Here is a 20,334-nt window from a genome sequence, read left to right on the forward strand (position 1 = left end):
TCTGGATGAAACTTTTAAGTTATAACTTTGGATTCTGGATGAGACTTTTCAGATGGTTTGCAAATGAAAAGAAGACAGACTCATCAATGCATGCTGCTTTATAATTCCTCATCCTAATTTGCTGATTACCTTTTGTAACAGAAAGCTGAATTAGCAATTCTGTCAATACAAGTTAAGTTCCTCTGTATCTCAGAAGCAGCTACAATATATAGGAAAACACTAGACATAGAGTTAGGAAATATGAGTCCAGTTAGGGATGGGAGTTGACACTACTAGTTGTTAAGTTAGGTTGCAGTTGTGTTTCAGTGGTAGAGATGGGTTTACCTTGACCCAGCCATGCACCCTTGAGTGGGCCACATGGGGACAATCATGGTAGGTGGAGGGCTGGGTGAGGGATAAGAGTTGGGATGATGGAGATGAGCAGAGTGTGGCAGAACAGAGTAAGGAAAAGAATCATCTACAGGAGCCCTTGGCAATTCCATTCTAGCAGGTGGAATTCGGCTATCATAGCTCCAGGGTTCTCCCTAATATGTGGCTGGCTGTTCAACTGCAGGATGAACCCCAGATTCCTCTCCTGTCTCCTGGAATTACTAAGCAACTTTAATGAGGCCATATATTTAGAAAAGCTTTACAAACATAAAAAATGCTATTCAGATGTATTGTTATTTGTGAATATCTCAGATGGAAAACACTGAGTAGTAAATGGAGGTAGGTTTATTGTCTTTATAGAAAACATATATTCTTCCTATCTACAAAGGTCAATGATGTGGCCCAATGCACGAGTGCTGCAGAAGCAAGTCCTGCTTTATACCATGTTTAGGAAGTTTCTCTCTTATAAATCTTGGGGCCACTGGGGCAAACCTTGCACCAACTCAGTGAATAGAAGATGGATAGGGGTCTAGATTCAGCAAGGTTGGGAAGTAATCGCAAACTTGCTTCTCTCAGATAAGAGCCTCTGTTAATTAACATTTTAAATTTTAATGTGTCAGTAATTTAGGATCCCAGTTTGCTTGGGTTGTGATTTTTTTTTTCTTCCTCCTATGAAGAATAATTTCACAAGGGTAGAATCACTGAGCAGGGCATTTGTGTAAAGTTCATTAGAAAGGTGAGTTGAAGTTAATTTGCCTCGGGATGTCTGTTGTTTTGTTGCAAAGCCTGGTTTCTGATTCTTATTTTAATCCTAGTCCTATAAGATTCAGGGTGATGAATCTGATCCCCAAACTTGAGACATGTGGCTTAAAATTGGGATTATTCTGAAAATAGGGAGTGAAATGCAAGTAAGAGGTTTTGCTATTCAATTATTGCCCAGGTTAATGCATTTGGATTACACCTAAAATGAACCAATGTAGTCACTAAGAAGATGAAAATGTCAATAAGCTTTTTGTTTCATCTAGAGCAGAGATTGGCTAACTACAGCCCATGAGCCAAATCCAGCCCTCCTCCTGTCTGTAAATAAAAGTTTTATTGGAACAAATTCATGCCCATTTGTTTACTTGTTGTCTAGGGCTGTTTTTGGACTACAACAACAAAGTTGAATAATTGTGACAAGACCGTAGGACTCTCAAACCCTAAAATGTTTACGGTATGCCCCTTTATAGAAAAAGTTTATCCACATTAGACCTGAGATAATTTCAGGCATTTTATTTTTTTTTAAAGATTTTATTTATTTATTTGACAGACACAGATCACAAGTAGGCAGAGAGGCAGGCAGAGAGAGAGGAGGAAGCAGGCTCCCCGCTGAGCAGAAAGCCCGATGCAGGGCTCGATCCCAGGACTCTGGGATCATGACCTGAGCCAAAGGCAGTGGCTTTAACCCACTGAGCCACCCAGGCACCCAATTTCAGGTATTTTAAAGCAAATAGTTTTATTTTTAATAGCAATATGTTTATTTCAATATCTATTAGAAAAAAGATCAAATTGCCAAATACATATTTTTACATATTTTGTTGTTGTTAAGAACTAAAGAATAATATATATATGAGATAAAATTTTAAGTTAATTTAAGGAAAAATACTAAATTAATAATGCAATTAAAAAATGATGACTGTAGGCAAAACTCTGATATTTGATAAACACAGACACAATGAGCACCAAAACACTTTGTTTGATTTTTATATTTCTCTCATTCTAAGAAAATTCGGCCAAAGAGAGGTTTTTAACAAATATGCTTTCAACATATTCCTTATTTTAGTTTTAAAACAATTTGGAGCAGGAATTAAATAGGTAACAATAATGACTTCATACATATGAAGATGAGACATAGATGAACTTTTCCTTTGCCATCACACAGTCATAAGCAAATCTATTTTGGGGGAGGAGACAAAATAGAGTTTTTTGGGGTTTTTTGTTTGTTTCTTTGTTTTGGTTGAGGGCTCTTAATTCTAATCTTTGCTTGTCAGAAAATGGTCTTGGTTTACTGGAAAGACCCATAAGGTCTGATAGCAGAGAGTCCTTCAGCTGTCATGTGACCATGGACATGAGACTTAGCTGATCTGGCCCTGCCACCTATACTCAAATACAAAGTCTCAAGTCAAAACCACAATAAGATCTTACCTCACACACACCAAAATAGCTAAAATCAAAAACATAAGAAATAGCAAGTGTTGACAAGAATATGAAGAAAAAGGAACCCTCATGTCCTGTCAGTGGAAATGAAAACTGGTGCAGCCACTGTGGAAAACAGAATGGAAGTTCCTCAAAAATTAAACACAGAATTACCATATCACCCAGTAATTCCACTACTGGGCATTTGCCAAAAGAAAACAAAAACACTAACTAGAAAACATATGTGCATCCTTATGTTTATTACAGCTTTGTTTATAATAGCCAAGATATAGAAGCAACCCAAGTATCCATCAACACATGAATGAATAAAAAAAATGTATATACATACACACACACACACACACACACATATATATATATATGTATTACTAAGCCAAAAAAAGAATGAAATCCTGCCATTTGCAACAACATGGACAGATCTAGAGAGTACACTGTTAAACAAAATAAACCAGTCAGAGAAAGACAAATACCACTCAATTTCACTCGTATGTGGAATTTAAGGAGCAAAACAAACCAAAAAACCCCCACAGACTCTTAAATGTAGAGAACAAACTGATGGTTATCAGAGGGGAGGATGGCAGAGGGATGAGTGAAATAGGTAAAGGGGATGAAAAGTACACTTACGGAGTGCCTGGGTGGCTCAGTTGCTTAAGAGTCTGCCATAAACTTGGGTCTTGAACTCAGGGTCCTGGCATTGAGCCCTGCCGGCAGGCCCCCTGCTCAGTAGGGGAGTCTGCTTCTCCCTCTGCCCCTCCCTCCATGCTTGTGCACTCTCTTTCTCTCCATCCCTCAAATAAATGAATAAAATCTTTTTTAAAAAAGAGTACATTTATGGTGATAAGCACTGAGTAATGTATGAATCACTATATTGTACACCTAAAACTAATATAGCACTGTATGTTAATTATACTGAAATTTAAAATAATAATTTTTTAAAAAATACAAAACCTTAAAAAAAAAAAACCATACATATAGCCCCTATAATATAAACCGCCTTGAACTTACTTTAAACACGTGGTTCTCTAAGAGTATGCATTGGAGTATTTGTAGGCTTAGTTTTGTTTGTTTGTTTGTTTGTTTGTTTTTAGTAGTTTGGTGACCAAATAGCCTTAAGAAAAAAGATTTGAACCTGTTCAAAGTTACTGCAGGATTTTTCAAGATCTGCGTAGAGATGGAGGACACAACTGCTCAAACCTACCAGAACACAGAACTCTTCCCATTGAGCATTTTAGAAAATACCACTTCTAAGGATCTAGATGAAACTGGATATTAATATGATTCAGAGTCTAATATTTATTTCATTTTGACATGTTTTGGGAATTCCCTTTTAGGTGTATCAACTTATGGAGACAAATTTCATGATAGTAAATGGTACAGCTTAAAAACATGAAAGAACTTGTATGCAAAGAATACTTCGAAATACTAAAAAATTTTTAAAGAAAGTACTTTTAGAAGGCTGATTAAAAATAAATGCCAACATTCTTTAAAATGTGCATTATCTTTAAGTAAAAAATTCTACTTTTACAAATTTATCCTTTGGAAAAAATCAGAGATATGTGATTAAGAAATTTACTCTAGAGTAATTTATAATACTGAAAAATTGGAAACAATTTAAGTGTTCAATAATAGAAGATTGTTAGGAGGGTTTAAATATATTAGAATATTAAGCAATAAAAATCATACTACTGTTGACATAAGAGATAGTTCATGATATATATCTAAGAGGAAAAATACTATTAAATAGTATTTGTAGTATCCTACTTATATCTTTTTTAAAGCTATTCAAGTGAATATACATGAATAACGTTAAAAAGACTTACAGAAAGTATAAATAGTGGGATTATTTGTGGTGATGAAATTATGGAGTAAGCTCTCCCTCTTTGTGTTGAAATGTTTTCCAACTTCCCTGCATTGAGCCTATATAGGAGAGAAAATGATGCATTTAAAGCAGAAAATCCTATAGAAAATAGATTTCTCTTTATATCACTTTTTTCCAAAAGAATTTATGATATGACACATTTTGCAAATACACTAAATTATGTCTTGCTAGAATCCGATAGGATTTTCTCCCAGGTGCAAGTTTGGCTAAGGATGATACCAGAACCCTGGAGGCTTCAAACACTCTTCTTGTTTCATTCTGTTCAGAAACATGTCAACATGAGGAATGGCTGTGCCCACATCTCAAGAAATGACCTGTGGTTTATAATCCAGGTAAACAATTTCCGTGCAGCACATCAAAGCCCTGACTCAGCTTGCCCTATATATCTGTTCCACTTATATATTGTCACGATCTCCACAGTCTTGTCACTTCCTTCCCCATTCCTATTCCTTCTAACCCTACAATGCCAGAAGTAAAGTATCTGAATCACAGTTGATGGGGTAGGGATTTTCTTAAGCCGGAGAGTGTTCCAACCAGAACAGTTGCTTCTACATAAGGTAGTTAGCTCTTTCTTCACCTTTTTGAGCAAAATTAAACCAACATGCCCAAATCTCTGTCCACAGAATTTTTAAAAATTCTCCCAGTGTCATACATTATTTAAATTTGTGTTCCTGCTGCATGCCAATGTCCTAAAGGTACTCTGCCATGAATTCACTGTGTGACTTGGGTAGGAAGTCTCTCCATTCTGAACCTCAATTCCCTTGCTTATTTAATGAAGTGATGAGACTTACTCAACAAATATTTATTGTGTTTTCTACTCTGGGGTTAAAGGTTCATAAGACAGTTTTAGCTGTCATCTTAATGGAGTCTACAATTTAGTAAAATGGGCACATATATATGTGCATATGTCCCTTATACATATGTGTTGTTATTTTTTTCTAGTAAATCCAAAGTACTATGGACAGTATTACAGAGGAGAAAGTGTAGAGATTCTACTGGATCCACAGAAGGGGCATCTAAGCCAGATTCACAAAGTCAAGAATAATTTTCTAGAGCTAGTGACATCTAAGAAATGACATCCAGAAGACATACCAAAATACGAGTAAGAGTTAGTGAAAAAGAAGTAATGGAAGGAAACAATAGCCCACCCAAATCCCAGAAACTAGAGGATGAGTGAGTAATTCAAGAGAGTAAAGGAAATTCATATGGCCAAAATGAGGGTGCAAGATAGAAACAGAGCAAGATGGGGCAGACCATGTTTAAGAATCCAGATCAGCACTGTCCAAGATATATAATTTGAGCCACATAGGTAATTTTAAATCTACTAGTAGTCACATTTTAAGAAGTAAAAAAGAGCTGAAGTTAAATTTAATAATATATTTTAGTTAACCCAATATATCTAAAATATTATTTCAATATAAAATCAATATAGAATTATTAATATATTTTACATCCTTTTTTTCTAGTAAATCTTTGAAATCTGATGTTTGCATTTATAATTCATCTCAATTCAGGTTCACCACATCTCAACCACTCAACAGGCACCTGTGGCTAGAGGCTAATGCAATGGATAGCACGGGTGTAGACGTCATCTTTATGCAAAGCCACCATAGGGCTATAACGAGGAATGGGATATGAAGATCACCCACGCTGCTCCGTGGATAATGGATTTGGTGGGAAAAAGTGGTAACAGGGAAATCAGAAAGGAGGAGATCATAGACTCTAAAGGAGACATTAAGGTAATGTCAGGGAGAATAAACAGACTTCCGTGGATTATTCAGGAGATAAACGTAACCATTTTGACATGCACATTAGCCTATGCAGCATCCAGACCCAAGAGCTACTTCACAAGGCAACGTGATGTTTTCACTTCTTCCTATCTGACCTCATCAAGCTGGAAGCCCCAGACCTATGTGAAAAGTCACAAAAGCCAAATGGGTTTCCTAGAAGTCAGGCAGAGAAAGGTTTGGGGGAATGGTGTGTTTGCTGTTTCGACCCTTTCTTCACCATTCAGAGTGAGATAGAAGAATCATCCAGAAAGTCTGAGATGTTGCTGCTTTTTTTCACGCCTCTGTTGCTGACACACTGGATCTAAGAGGAGGAGACAGATAGAGAAAACTGCTTCTTAGGGGTGATTACAGTCAGAGAGGGGCTTGAAGAGACATTCCCAGGCCCCATATTTCTTTTGCCACCAGTAACTTCCAAATCAAATGAGCTCAAGCTGCAGATCAAAATGAGATTTTTCTTATTGACTTCCCTGAAAGCTTAGCAGGCTCTCTGCAAATCGAGTCATGTGTATCCTGCATCATCATCAACCATTGCCGATTGCGGGGATGTCGGAAGTGGGCTGATGTTGGCAAATATGTCACTGATGCATGAGGCCAGGGAAAATCCAGCTCTTATTGGTCTGGCAGTGCTGACCTGATTTGTCCATCAATGAAGAGCAAATGCAATTTGCAAAACACATAGAACTGATAAGGGGTTACAACAAGGTGGGGCTGGAGTCACATCTCTAAGAGCAGGCATGCTTGAAGAGGAGACAAAGCATATTTCAAGCTCAGAATTGGATAGGCAGTGTTTCTTAAAGTCTGCTCTGTATATATCACCTTCCTCATAATCACCTGAGGAGTTTGTTAAAAATACACATACCTGGGTCTAACCCCAGGCCTGCTGAAAGGGAGTGTCTGGGGGTTGGGTCTGAGGCACTTCATGTTAAACAAGCTCCTGGATGATTCTTACACATATTAAAGTTTAAGAATTCCTTGAGGAAAGAAAGTAGGACAAGAGTATTTCCACTTGTTTGTTTGTTTGTTTGTTTTTGGAAAAATTACTGAATTTGGCATCAGTCTACCTGGTCCTTTATCCAGACACGGCTGCCAACTGGCTGGATGACATCATAGCAAGGAGAAAAAAAATAGGATGTGAAGTCAAAGGGGCACAGACCTACCTTCTTTGCAAGAACTGTATGATGGTGGTTAATAGCTGAGCTTAGCCTTACTGTCACCACTGGAAGATGTAGACATTGGCTCTGGTGATCTTGAAAAGTCAAGCTCTAATATACTAGCTCTGATATTCTATTTCTGTAGATCACCTAACCTCAGTTCCTTCATCAGTAAAATGGGCAGGTTATCTTCCGTTTGAGCTAGGCTATTTTGGGGATCGAGTAAAACACTGTTTATATATATATTTTAAATTTTATTTTATCTTTTCAGTGTTCCAAGATTCATTGTTGATGCACTACACTCAGTGTTCCATACAATATGTGCCTTCCTTAATACCCACCACCAGGCTCACCTAACCCCCACTCCAAAACCCTCAGTTTGTTCCTGAAAGGTTGACACATACATGAAGTGGTGGTATGAAACTGAAATAGAATTACCTCCACTTAGGATATTATTTGTCTTTAGACTACTTCTATACTGATAAAGTCCCCATAAAAAGCATAGTATTTTTTTTAACAAAGCACAATACAAAGTAAAAAAAGGATAATTTTTCTCATTTACTATAAATTACACTAACATGAAATGGGCCAAATTAACTTCTGCTGACTGTCTCTAACACAACCATTAGCCTTGCAGAAACAAAGAAATTCACTCCAAGATAGTCAAGGTTTTCTGTCCACATATGCAAAAAACAACCTCATTAATGACTGTGCCTTAACTTGGCATTGAAGTCTATCAATAATTTGGCCACTGGCCCCCTTACATGTAGCCAACATTAGCAAAATTTCAGTACTTGATAACATGCCTTGTGCATTTTACTTCACGACTTTGCATTTATTTCATGCCATATTCCTGGTTTAAAATGTCTTGCTTCTCATCATCCTCCTGTCAAACTCTTACCTATAAAAATATCATGGATGTATTCAAATATTTAATTTTATATGTTGAGTTTGAGTCTGTGTATAAAATCAAAACAAACATACAAACAAAAATAGTTGATAACCAAATATCCAACAGTAAGAGACTGATTAAATAATACGGTCATACAATTGAATACTAGATACCTATATACCATATGCTGTTGTAAAGAATATTTAATGGCACGGAAAGATGATCATGATATATGGCTGAACAAAAGTACCATTTAAAAAACCATCAGTAGGTACAATATAGAACATAGGAGGAGGACAAACCCTGTGTTGGCTGGTCCCTAATTTTTTATCACATCATAGAAAATGTATTGTATAGCCACACAAAGAAGAATGGAGAAGCAGGAAAGTTCTCAGCACTAATACAGCCAGACCTCATGGAGAACTGAACCCCCTGTGCACTGTTCAAAACTGTGACAATGCTCTGCAAGAGGTAGTCAGATACTCCAGGGACTGATAGTCTATCATGAACGCAGCTTCTCTTAGTCTCTGCTGATCTCTCAGTGTCTTTCTACTGTCATCTGTGTGTTTCAAATTCAAAAACATGAATTGGAGGGTCTGATTCAGTCACTTAGTCATCACCCAATATGGAGCCCCTTGTACTGGGAAGAGCTCTCAGCCAGACCAGTTCATGGCCAGTGGTCTGCTCAGCCTATGGATATCTGTAACCTTGATCCAATTACTCATGTGCAGGATAGCATAATCACATGACACAAACCTGGAATGTATGTGCCAAGCTCGGCCATGGCTGCCACTCTCAGAAGCTTCTTTTTCTTTTTTTTCTAAAGATTTTGTTTATTTATTTGACAGAGAGAGAGAGATCACAAGGAGGCAGAGAGGCAGGCAGAGGGGGAGGGGGAAGCAGGCTCCCCACTGAGCAGAGGGCCCGATGCGGGGCTCGATCCCAGGACCCTGAGACCATGACCTGAGCCGAAGCCAGAGGCTTAACCCACTGAGCCATTCAGGCGCCCCATTCTCAGAAGCTTCTAAGAGCATGGCAAACACTCAAAGATGCATGTCTCCTCTCCAGTACATTCATCAAATAATATTGGTTGTTTGGCCTGAATGGTGAGGGAGAAATGAATCCATTAGGATTATATTTGATTCCCTGTGACAGAAAACCAAAAATTATAATAATTTAAACACATGGGGGTTTATTCTCTCAAGAGGAGGAAATCTGGAGATAGCAAGTCAAGGCTTGGTATGACAATTTGCAAAGTCATTAAGAATTTAGGAGCATTCTAACTTTTCTGCTCCTTATCCTAGCACATAATACAGAAGTAATTATTTCTACTCATTAATAGTTTTTATTCTATCATTTCAAACACATGGGAGGATTGTACTTCCCTCCTCCTTTGAATTTTCGTGTGACATGTAACTTGCTTTGACAAACTGTGAGGAGAAATAACATGTATCTCTTGCATGCAGAAGTTTTAAGAGCCAGTGCACAATTCTTTATATATGTCCTTCTACTCACTATCATGATTTTGAAAGCACAGATCAAGAGGAAACCTCCGTCAGCTGGTGACAGCACATGTTCTTTGCTGAAGTCTATTAGACATTTAGGTGAGGAAGAAGTATAAAGCCACAGAGATTTGGAGATTAGTCTTATTGTAGCATAAACTAGTCTATCCTGACTAATATATAAGGACATCCTCAAAGTGACTTCCTGGTCTACCTTGATTGCTGGATATTTAACCATCACCTTTATATCAGGTGTCAAGAAAGAAAAATGGGGAAGGGCAAGAGGGCCAAATCTCCCAGGGAATTCATCTCTCTTATGGAGCCTTCCGGAATTTCCACTTTTTCACTTATATCTCATTGGCCAGAATTTAATTTGATGGGTAATGTGTCTGTCACAAAGTTGGCTGGGTATTGTAGTATTTGGTGGTGGGGGGGGGCATTGCCACCCTGAATGTAATCAAGGCTATGTTATTAAGAAAGGAGGGAAAGGATATTGGGTAATCAACCCAAAGCATCTATAAACATGACTAACTTTCCTTTTCTTCTTTTTTTTTTTTTAATATTTTATTTATTTATCTGTCAGAGAGAAAGCACAAGCCGGGGGAGCACCACATAGAGGAAGAAGCAGGCTCCCCAATGAACAGGGAGGCCAATGTGAAGCTTGATCCCAGGACCCTGGGATCATGACCAGAGTCAAAATCAGAAGCTTAACTGAGCCCTCTTCTCTTTTTTCCCCCTGATTTTATTTATTTATTTGAAAGAGAGAGAAAGCAGGGGAAGGAACAGAGCGGAAGGGACAAGGAAGGAGAAAGAATCTCAACAAGGGGCTCAATCTCATGACCCTGAGATCAAGACCAGAGTCAAAACCAAGAGTCAGATGCTCAAAAAAGTGAGTCACACAGGTACCCCTCACTTTCTTCTTTTCTTTACAATTCCCTGGTTTTTTTGTTTGTTTGTTTGTTTTGTTTGTTTGTTTGTTTTGTTTGTTTGTTTGTTTTGTTTTGTTTTGTTTTCTGAAAGACCTGTAGTAATTTCATATGAGAAAAAAAACATTGGCAACCTCTCATTTATCCATTAGGACAACTCAAAAACTATGTACTTCATGAAGGCTTCCTTTATCAACCCAGTAGAAGCCTAATCTCCTTCCTATGAATTCTCCTTAAATCTTGCTTGTTCTCCCCACTTTTGTTTTGGGTTGGTTTTTTTTTTTTCCCACATTTGCCTTTATATCATAGCTACCTGTGTGATTGCATGTCAGGTTCCCTACCTTATCATAGTTTCCTTGAGGGCAGCATCCAGCCTTTATTTTCCTCCATCTTTTAAGACACGTTTCATGGATGGTAGGTATTCTGTGTTGGAAGAAGAGAAAGAAAAAAGAAGGAAAGACTTATCAAGTACTATTTATTTTCTTTTAAATCCCAAATTGAAACAGAAATGAGCTAATCCTTCTTCCAAAGGAAGCACATTAAGGAAGTACCTAAGCGCAAATGCCCAAGTTCAAATCTTGTCAAAAAGAAAGTTTTAGGTAGAAAGTGAACTCCACAGACATTCAAGAAGGAAAATGATGCAACACAAGCAGAAATATATGACCTGGTTGAATTTTGTTATGATCAACTTAGGAAGCACATGAATAGGTTGTGCTGGCAGCTGAATGTCCTGGAGGATAGTATATGAATGTACTCTAGAGGATGCTGGAGTTTCCCCTGCCCACTGCTCACACCTCCTGGTCATCTTGTATGTGAAACTTCTTTATAAATAAGTGTACAGTATTTGTCAGTAACTAAAGACCCTGAAATGTTATCTAAGTAAATGTTCATACACAATTCTAATATATAACAGAGTACTGTGGGAAGAAGCTAATGTACTGGCATTATCCTCTAGGCAAAAAATGTTTTAAAGGATGCTCATGGATTGGAAGAAGAAATATTGTTAAAATGTCTATTCTACCCAAAGCAATTTACACATTTAATATAGTCCCTATCAAAATACCACTTGCATTTTTCACAAAACTAGAACAAACAATCCTAAAATTTGTATGGAATCACAAAGTCCCTGAATAGGCAAAGCAATCTTGAAAAAGAAAAGCAAAGCTGAAGGCATCACAGTTCCAGACATCAAGCAATATCGCAAAGCTGTAGTTGTCAAGACACAAAAACAGACACATAGACCAATGGAACAAAAATAGACAGATAGAAAAGTGGAATAGAATTAAAAAAAACAGAAATGGACCCACAACTATTTGGTCAACTAATCTTCAAGAAAACAGGAAAGAATATCCAGTGGAAAAAAGACAATCTCTCACCAAACAACTGGTGCTGGGAAAATTGAACAGCACACAGGCAGAAGAATGAAATTGGATTATATACTTACACCATATACAAATACAAATTCAAAATAGGTAAAAGACCTAAATGTGAGACAAGAATCCATCAAAATTCTAGAGGAGAAGATGAATAGCAACCTCTCTGACCTCAGATATAGCAAATTCTTACTAGATACATCTCCAGAGGCAAGGGAAACAAACACAAAAATGAACTACTGGGACTTCGCCAAAATAAAAAGCTTCTGCACAGTGAAGGAAACAATCAACAAAACCAAAAAGCACTTTCAGAATGGGAGAAGATATTTACAGATGACATATCTGATAAAGAGTTAGTATCCAAAATCTGTAAAGAACTTACCAAACCCAACACCCCCCAAAAGTAAATAACCCACTTAAGAAATGGGCAGAAGACATGAACAGACATTTTTCCAAAGAAGACATACATATGGACAATAAATACATGAAAAGATGCTCAACATTACTCATCATTAGGGAAATACAAATCTAAACCATGATGAGATATCACCTCACACCTATCAGAATGGCTAAAATTAACAACACAGGAAACAACAGATGTTAGCAAGGATGTGGATAAAGGGGAACCCTGTAACACTGTTGGTGGGAATGCAAGCTGGTGCAGCCACTCTGGAAAACAGTTGGAGGTTTCTCAGAAAGTTAAAAATAGAACTACCCTATGACCCAGCAATTGCACTGCTAGGCATTTACCCAAAGGATACAAAAATATGATTTGAAGGGGCATACACACCCTAATGTTTATAGCAGCATTATCAACAATACACAAATTATGGAAGGAGTCCAAACATCCATCAACTGATGAATGGATAAATAAGTTGTGGATAAATACACACACATACACACACAATGGACTATTACTCAGCCATGACAAAAATGAAATCATGCCATTTACAATGAAGTTGATGGAACTAGAAAGTATTATATTAATCAAAATCACCTCGTAAGTACTCAAGGTTCCTCAGGATTGCCAGTGTCCAAGTCAGAGTTTCTATGTTTGGTCCTGAGGTTTCAGTTAACTAGTCCAGGCTTCTGCATTCTGGTTTCTTTTTTTTTCTCCCCCGAAATTTTTATTTAAATTCCAGCTAGTTAACACAGCATAATACTAGTTGGGAAGCCAGAAACTGCTTTCTGGAGGAAGTGATACCCATGCTGAGGCCTGAACGATAAGGAGACCAAGATTCTGTAGTGAGCAGTGAGCATGAGCAAAAGCACAAATGTAAGAAGCAGCATGGTGTGCAGGAGAACAAGGCGGTTGCTAGAGAACACAGAGAGAAAAACAGGGGAGCTAGAGATAAGCCTGGAAAGGCAGGTCATGCAAATTATGGGAGGGTCTTAGAGGCCATGCTAAAAAGTCTGCCTGTGATGTGGAATCATTAAGTGCTTAAGCAGAGAAGTAGAATGGTTTGATCTTTGCCATCTTTTTAATGGGTACCATTTAGTTGCTCAGGTCAAAAATCTGAGTCAACCTCATATTTTTCATTATTCATCTTTCCCTGTATATTTAATCCATTAAACAATCCTGTGGGTTCCACCTCCAATACCTGATCACTTTTCTTCCCAATGCCTGCCTCTGCCCTCCTTATAGCTCCCATCACCTGTCACCTGAGATAGTCTCCTAACAGCTCTCTGTTTTCACTCTTACATATGGTCTGTTCTCCCTACTGCAGAACTATCTTTCCTTAGCAAGAATCAAAACCCATCTCTGGAGAAGGGGTGAGGGAGGAGCAAGATGGCAGAGGAGTAGGACACTTAATATCATTGGGTCCCAGGAGTTCAGCTACATAGTTATTAAACCATTATCAACACCTGTAAACTCAACAGGATAGCAAAGAGAAGAACAGCAGCAATTCTAGGAACAGAAAAGAGACCACTTTCTGGAACGTAGGTCATGCAGAGAAGTGAATCTGAGGCAATATACAGGAAGATAGACTGCGGGGGGGAGGGGCCGGCTCCCGGCAAGCAGTAGAGCAGCAGAGCATAAAATCAGAACTTTCAGAAGTCCACTCCACTGAGGGATGTTGCTCCAGAAGCTGAGCAGGGGGTGGAGCCCTCAAGGGGACAGTGTGGTCTCACGATGCGTGGGGTCACAAAAAGATCACGGGTGTCTGAGAGCAGCAGAGCTCCCAAGTATCAGAGCAGGAAAGCCAGCTGCAGAGATAGAGCCAAGGAGGGGACTCTCAGCTTCAGGTTACCTTAAACCATGATCCAATCCAATCGGGCCACTAATCTTTAAGCAGGGACCCCAAAAGCAGCAGACCCAGGGAGACCCCCTCCTTTTTCCTCCAGGAGGATCAGCACAGGGGTGTGCTTCAGGAATCTGCTGGGTTTGGAGACTCCAAATGGAATTGTGCACCAGAGATAGAAATGCCTGGTCACAGGCTGGATGAACACAGAGAACAGCCAGAGACCAGGGCCAAGGGAGGGATTGACTGCTTTCTCTGAGGGTGCACTGAGGAGTGGAGCCCCAGCTCTCAGCTCCTCCAGGCTGGAGATCAGAAGGCCGCCATTGTCATTCCCATCCTCCAAAGCAAGTACTGAAAGTGTTCAGGGAACAAAAGCTCTGACAATGAACCTGAACAGATTACTTAGCCCAGTCCCTGGCAAGGGTAGTGCAATTCCACCTCAGGCAAAGACATTTGAGACTCACTGCAACAGGCCCCTCTCCAGGTAAATCAGCAAGAATATCCAGCAAAGACCATGTTCACCGATCAACGAGAACTGCAGAACTCCAGAGCTAGGTGAAGGCAACACATAGAGTTCATGGCTTTTTCCCCATGATCCTTTGGTCTTTCAAAGTTAAACTTTTTAAATTTTATTTTACCTTATTCATTTTTTTTAAATGTTTCCTCTTTCCAATTTTATCATTTATTAACTATTTTATCTTATCAATACCTTTTTAAAAATCTTTTTAAATTTTCATTGTTATAGTCATATTTTATGCTTTCATTGTACTTAGTTTTTTGTTTTTTGTTTTTTTTTTTTGTATACTATAGGTTTTTTTCTTTAAAACTTTGGGATACAGTTTCTACTAATAGATCAAAATATACCCTAAATCTAGCACATCACTTTGTTCTAGTCTCCAACTTGATCACATTCTTTCCTCTTTTTTTTTCTTTTTTTTTTCAATCAGGTTCTTATCTTATCAATTCCTTTTTTAGAATCGATTTAAATTTTCATCTTTACAGTGATATTCCATCCTTCATTATGTTTACTCTTATTTTTGTATGTATATGTTTTTCTTTCTGTAAAATTTTGGGAGACACTTTCTTCTAATAGATCAAAATATACCCAAAATCAAATGTGTGACTCTGTTCTATTCATCAGACAAATCATATATATGTGTATATATATATTTTTTTCATTTTATATATATATATTTTTCTTTTTCCTCCTTTCTTCTCTCCCCAGTTTTTTTTTTTTTTAATTTGGTTAGTGTATATTTTTCTGGAGTCGTGTTACCCCTTTAGCATTTTGTACTCTCACTGATCTATTCTTATCTGGATAAAATGATAAGATGGAAAAACTCACTTAAAAAAAGAAAAGAACAAGAGGCAGTGCCAACAGCTAGGCACCTAATCAATACGGACATTAGTAATATGTCAGAACTAGAGTTCAGAATGATGATTATCAAGGTGCTAGCTGGGCTCAAAAAAGCATGGAAGATATTAGAGAATCCCTTTCTGGAGAAATAAAATCCTTTCTTATCTTATCAATTCATTTTTTAGAATTTTTTTTAAATTTTCATCTTTAGCCTCATATTCCATCCCTTCATTGTGTTTACCTTTATTTTTTTATGTATGGGTTAGCTGGGCTTGAAAAAAGCATGGAAGATACTAGAGAATCCCCTTCTTGAGAAATAAAATCCCTCTCTGGAGAAATAAAAGAACTAAAATTCAACCAAGTTGAAATAAAAAAAGCTATCAGTGAGGTGCAATAAAAAATGGAGGCTCTTACTGCTAGGATAAATGAGGCAGGATAGAGAATTAGTGTCTTCTATATGAAGACAAATGACAGAAAATAAAGAAGCAGAGCAGAAAAGAGACAAACAACACGAGGGGAGAATTCAAGAGATAACTGATACCATAATACAAAACAATATTAGAATAATTGGGATCCCAGAAGAAGAAGAAAGGGAGGGGCAGAAGACATATTGGAGCAAATTATAATAGAGAATTTCTCTAATATGGCAAAAGGAACAAGCCTCAAAATCCAGGAAAAACAGAGAATCCCCCTCAAAATCAATAAAAAAGGTCCTCACCCAGTCAACTAATAGTAAAACTTACAAGTCTTAGTGAGAAAGAGAAAATCCTGAAAATAGCTTGGACAAGAGGTCTGTAACACACAATGATAGAAATATTCGATTGGCAGCAGACCTATCCACAGAGACCTGGCAGGCCAGAAAGGACTGGCATGATATATTCAGAGCACTAAACAAGAAAAATATGTAGCCAAGAATACAATAACCAGCTAGGCCATTGAAAATAGAAGGAGAGATAAAAAGCTTTCAGGACAAACAAAAATTAAAAGAATTTGCAAACAGTAAACTAGTCCTACAGGAAATGTTGAAAGGGTCCTCTAAGCAAAGACAGAGCCTAAAAGTAACAGACCAGAAAGGAACAGAGACAATATACAGTAACAGTCACTTTATAGGCAATACAATGGCACTAAATTCATATCTTTTAATAGTTACCCTGAATGTAAATGGGCTAAATGCACCAATCAAAAGACACAAGGTATCAGAATAGATTTTTTAAAAAATCAATATGCTGTCTACAAGAAATTCATTTTGGACCCAAAGACACCTCCATATTTAAAGTGAGGGGGTGGAAAACAATTTACCATGCTAATGGATATCAAAAGAAAGCTGGGGTGGCAATCCATATATCAGAAAATTGGATTTTTAAGCCAAAGAAAATAATAAGAGATGAGGAAGGACACTATATTATACTTAAAGAGTGTGTCCAACAAGAAGATCTAACAGTTTTAAATATCTATGCCCCTAACGTGGGAGCAGCCAATTATATAAACCAATTAGTAACAAAATCAAAGAAACACATTGACAATAATACAATAATAGTAGGGGACTTTAACACCCCCCTCACTGAAATGGACAGATCATCTAAGCAAAAGATCAACAAAGAAATAAAGGCTTTAAATGACACACTGGACCAGATGGACACTGCAGATATATTCAGAACATTCCATCCCAAAGCAACAGAATGCACATTTTTCTCTAGTGCACATTGAACATTCTCCAGAATAGATCACATCCTGGGTAAGAAATTAGGTCTCAGCTGGTACCAAAAGACTAGAATCACTCCCTGCATATTTTCAGACCACAATGCTTTGAAACTAGAACTCAACCACAAGAGGAAAGTTGGAAAGAACTCAAATACATGGAGGCTAAAGAGCATCCTACTAAAGAATGAATGGGTCAACCAGAAAATTAAAGAATTTAAAAAATTCATGGAAACAAATGAAAATGAAAACACAACTGCTCAAAATCTTTGGGATGCAGCAAAGGCAGTCCTGAGAGGTAAGTATATAGCAATACAAGCCTTTCTCAAGAAACAACAAAGGTCTCAAGTGCACAACCTAACCCTATAGCTAAAGGAGTTGGAGAAAAAAACAAATAAAGCCTAAACTTAGCAGCAGCAGAGAAATAATAAAGATCAGAATAGAAATCAAAGAAATAGAAACCAAAAGAAAATTAGAACAGATCAATGAAACCTAGGAGCTGGTTCTTTGAAAGAATTAATAAGACTGATAAACCCCTGGCCAGACTTATCAAAAAGAAAGGAGAAAGGACCCAAATTAATAAAATCATGAATAAAAGAGGAGAGATCACAACCAACACCAAAGAAATACAAAAAATTATGAGAACATATTATGAGCAACTATATGCCAGAAAATTTGACAATCTGGAAGAAATGGATGCCCTAGATATGTATAAACTACCAAAACTGAACCAGGAAAAAATAGAAAACCTGAACAGGCCCATAACCAGTAAGGAGATTGAAGCAGTCATTAAAAATATCCCAACAAACAAGAGCCCAGGGCCAGATGGCTTCCCAGGGGAATTCTACCAAACATTTAAAGAAGAATTAATACCTATTCTCCTGAAACTGTTCCAAAATATAGAAATGGAAGGAAAACTTCTAAACTCATTATGAGGCCAGCATTACCTTGATCAAACCAGACAAAGAGCCCATCAAAAAGGAGAATTACAGACCAATATCCCTGATGAACAAGAATGCAAAAATTCTCACCAAAATAGTAGCCAATAAGCTCCAACAGTACATTAAAAGGATTACTCACCATGACCAAGTGGGATTTATACCTGGACTGCAAGGTTGGTTCAACATCTGCAAATCAATCAATGTGATTTAATAATTAATTAATAAAACAAAGAACATTAATAAAACAAAGAACAAGAACCATATGATATTCTCAATAGATGCTGAAAAAGCATTTGACAAAGTACAGCATCTTTTCTTGATCAAAACTCTTCAAAATGTAGGGATAGAGGATATGAACCTCAATACCTCAATAAAACCCATCTATGAAAAACCCACAGCGAATATCATTCCCAATGGGGGAAAAACTAAGAGCTTTCCCCCTAAGGTCAGGAACACGGCAGGGATGTCCACTATTACCAAAGCTACTCAACATAGTAGTAGAAGTCTTAGCTTCAGCCATCAGACAACAAAAACAAATTAAAGACATTCAAACTGGCAAAAAAGAAGTCGAACTCACTCTTTGCAGATGATATGATACTTTATTTGGAAAACCCAAAAGACTGTACTCCAAAACTGCTAGAACTCATGCAGGAATTCAGTAAAGTGTTAGAATATAAAATCAATGCACAGAAATCTGTTGCATTTCTATACACCAACAGCAAGACAGAAGAAAGAGAAATTAAGGAGTTGATCCCATTTACAATTCCACCCAAAACCATAAGATACCTAGGAATAAACCTAACCAAAGAGGCAAAGAATCTGTACTCAGGAAACTATAAAGTACTCATGAAAGTAATTGAGGAAGACACAAAGAAATGGAAAAATGTTTCATCTCATGGATTGGAAGAACAAATATGGTGAAAATGTCTATGCTACCTAAAGCAATCTACACATTTAATGCAATCCCTATCAAAATACCATCCTTTTTTTTCCCCCAAAAGAATTGGAATAAGTAATCCTAAAATTTATATGGAATCAGCAAAGACCCCAAATAGCCAGAGGAGTTTAGAAAAAGAAAACCAAAGTTGGCAGCAACACAATTTCAGACTTCAAGCTCTATTATAAAGCTGTCATCATCAAGACAGTATGGTACTGGCACAAAAACAACACGTATATCAATGGAACAGAATAGAGAGGCCAGAAATGAACCCTCAAGTGTATGGTCAACTAATCTTCGACAAAGCAGGAAAGAATATCTAATGGAAAAAAAAGACAGTCTTTTCAACAAATGGTGTTGGGAAAATTGGACAGCCACATACAGAAGGATGAAACTGGACCATTTCTTTACACCATACACAAAAATAGACTCAAAATGGATGAAAAACCTCAATGTGAAACTGGAATCCATCAGAATCCTTGAGGAGAACACAAACAGCAACCTCATCAAACTCAGCTGCAGCAACTTCTTCCTAGAAACACTGGTAAAGGCAAGAGAAGTAAGAGCAAAAATGAACTATTGGGACTTCATCAAGATCAAAAGCTTTTGCACAGCAAAGGAACAGTCAACAAAACCAAAAGACAACTGACAGAATGGGAAAAGATATTTGCAAATGACACATCAGATAAAAGGCTAGTATCCAAAATCTATTATCAACTTAGCAAACTTAACACCCAAAGAATAAATAATCCAATCAAGAAATGGGCAGAAGACATGAGGAGACATTTCTGCAAAGAAGACATCCAGATGGCCAACAGACACATGAAAAAGTGCTCCACATCACTCGGCATCAGGGAAGTACAAGTCAAAACCACAGTGAGATAATACCTCACACCAGTCAGAATGGCTAAAATTAACAAGTCAGGAAATAAAAGATGTTGTCAAGGATGTAGAGCAAGGGGAACCCACCTACACTGTTGGTGGGAATGCATGCTGGTGCCCCACTCTGGAAAACAGTATGGAGTTTCTTCAAGAATTTGAAAATAGAGTTACACTATGACCTAGAAATTGCACTACTGG

At 37.5% G+C, this 20,334-nt stretch overlaps 1 long non-coding RNA gene across 1 annotated transcript; it reads right to left on the reverse strand.

The window, feature by feature from the left end:
• Positions 1 to 4,430: 4,430 nt before the first annotated feature.
• Positions 4,431 to 18,494, reverse strand: LOC122893466. Its single transcript, XR_006381637.1, has 3 exons — positions 18,457 to 18,494; positions 11,047 to 11,128; positions 4,431 to 4,482 (listed from the first exon to the last, which is right to left on the reverse strand). It is a non-coding gene; the product is annotated as an uncharacterized LOC122893466 (long non-coding RNA).
• Between the last annotated feature and the right edge of the window lie 1,840 nt (positions 18,495 to 20,334).

The sequence above is a fragment of the Neovison vison genome, chromosome 1, assembly GCF_020171115.1.
Source record: "Neovison vison isolate M4711 chromosome 1, ASM_NN_V1, whole genome shotgun sequence".
Taxonomy (NCBI): domain Eukaryota; kingdom Metazoa; phylum Chordata; class Mammalia; order Carnivora; family Mustelidae; genus Neogale; species Neogale vison.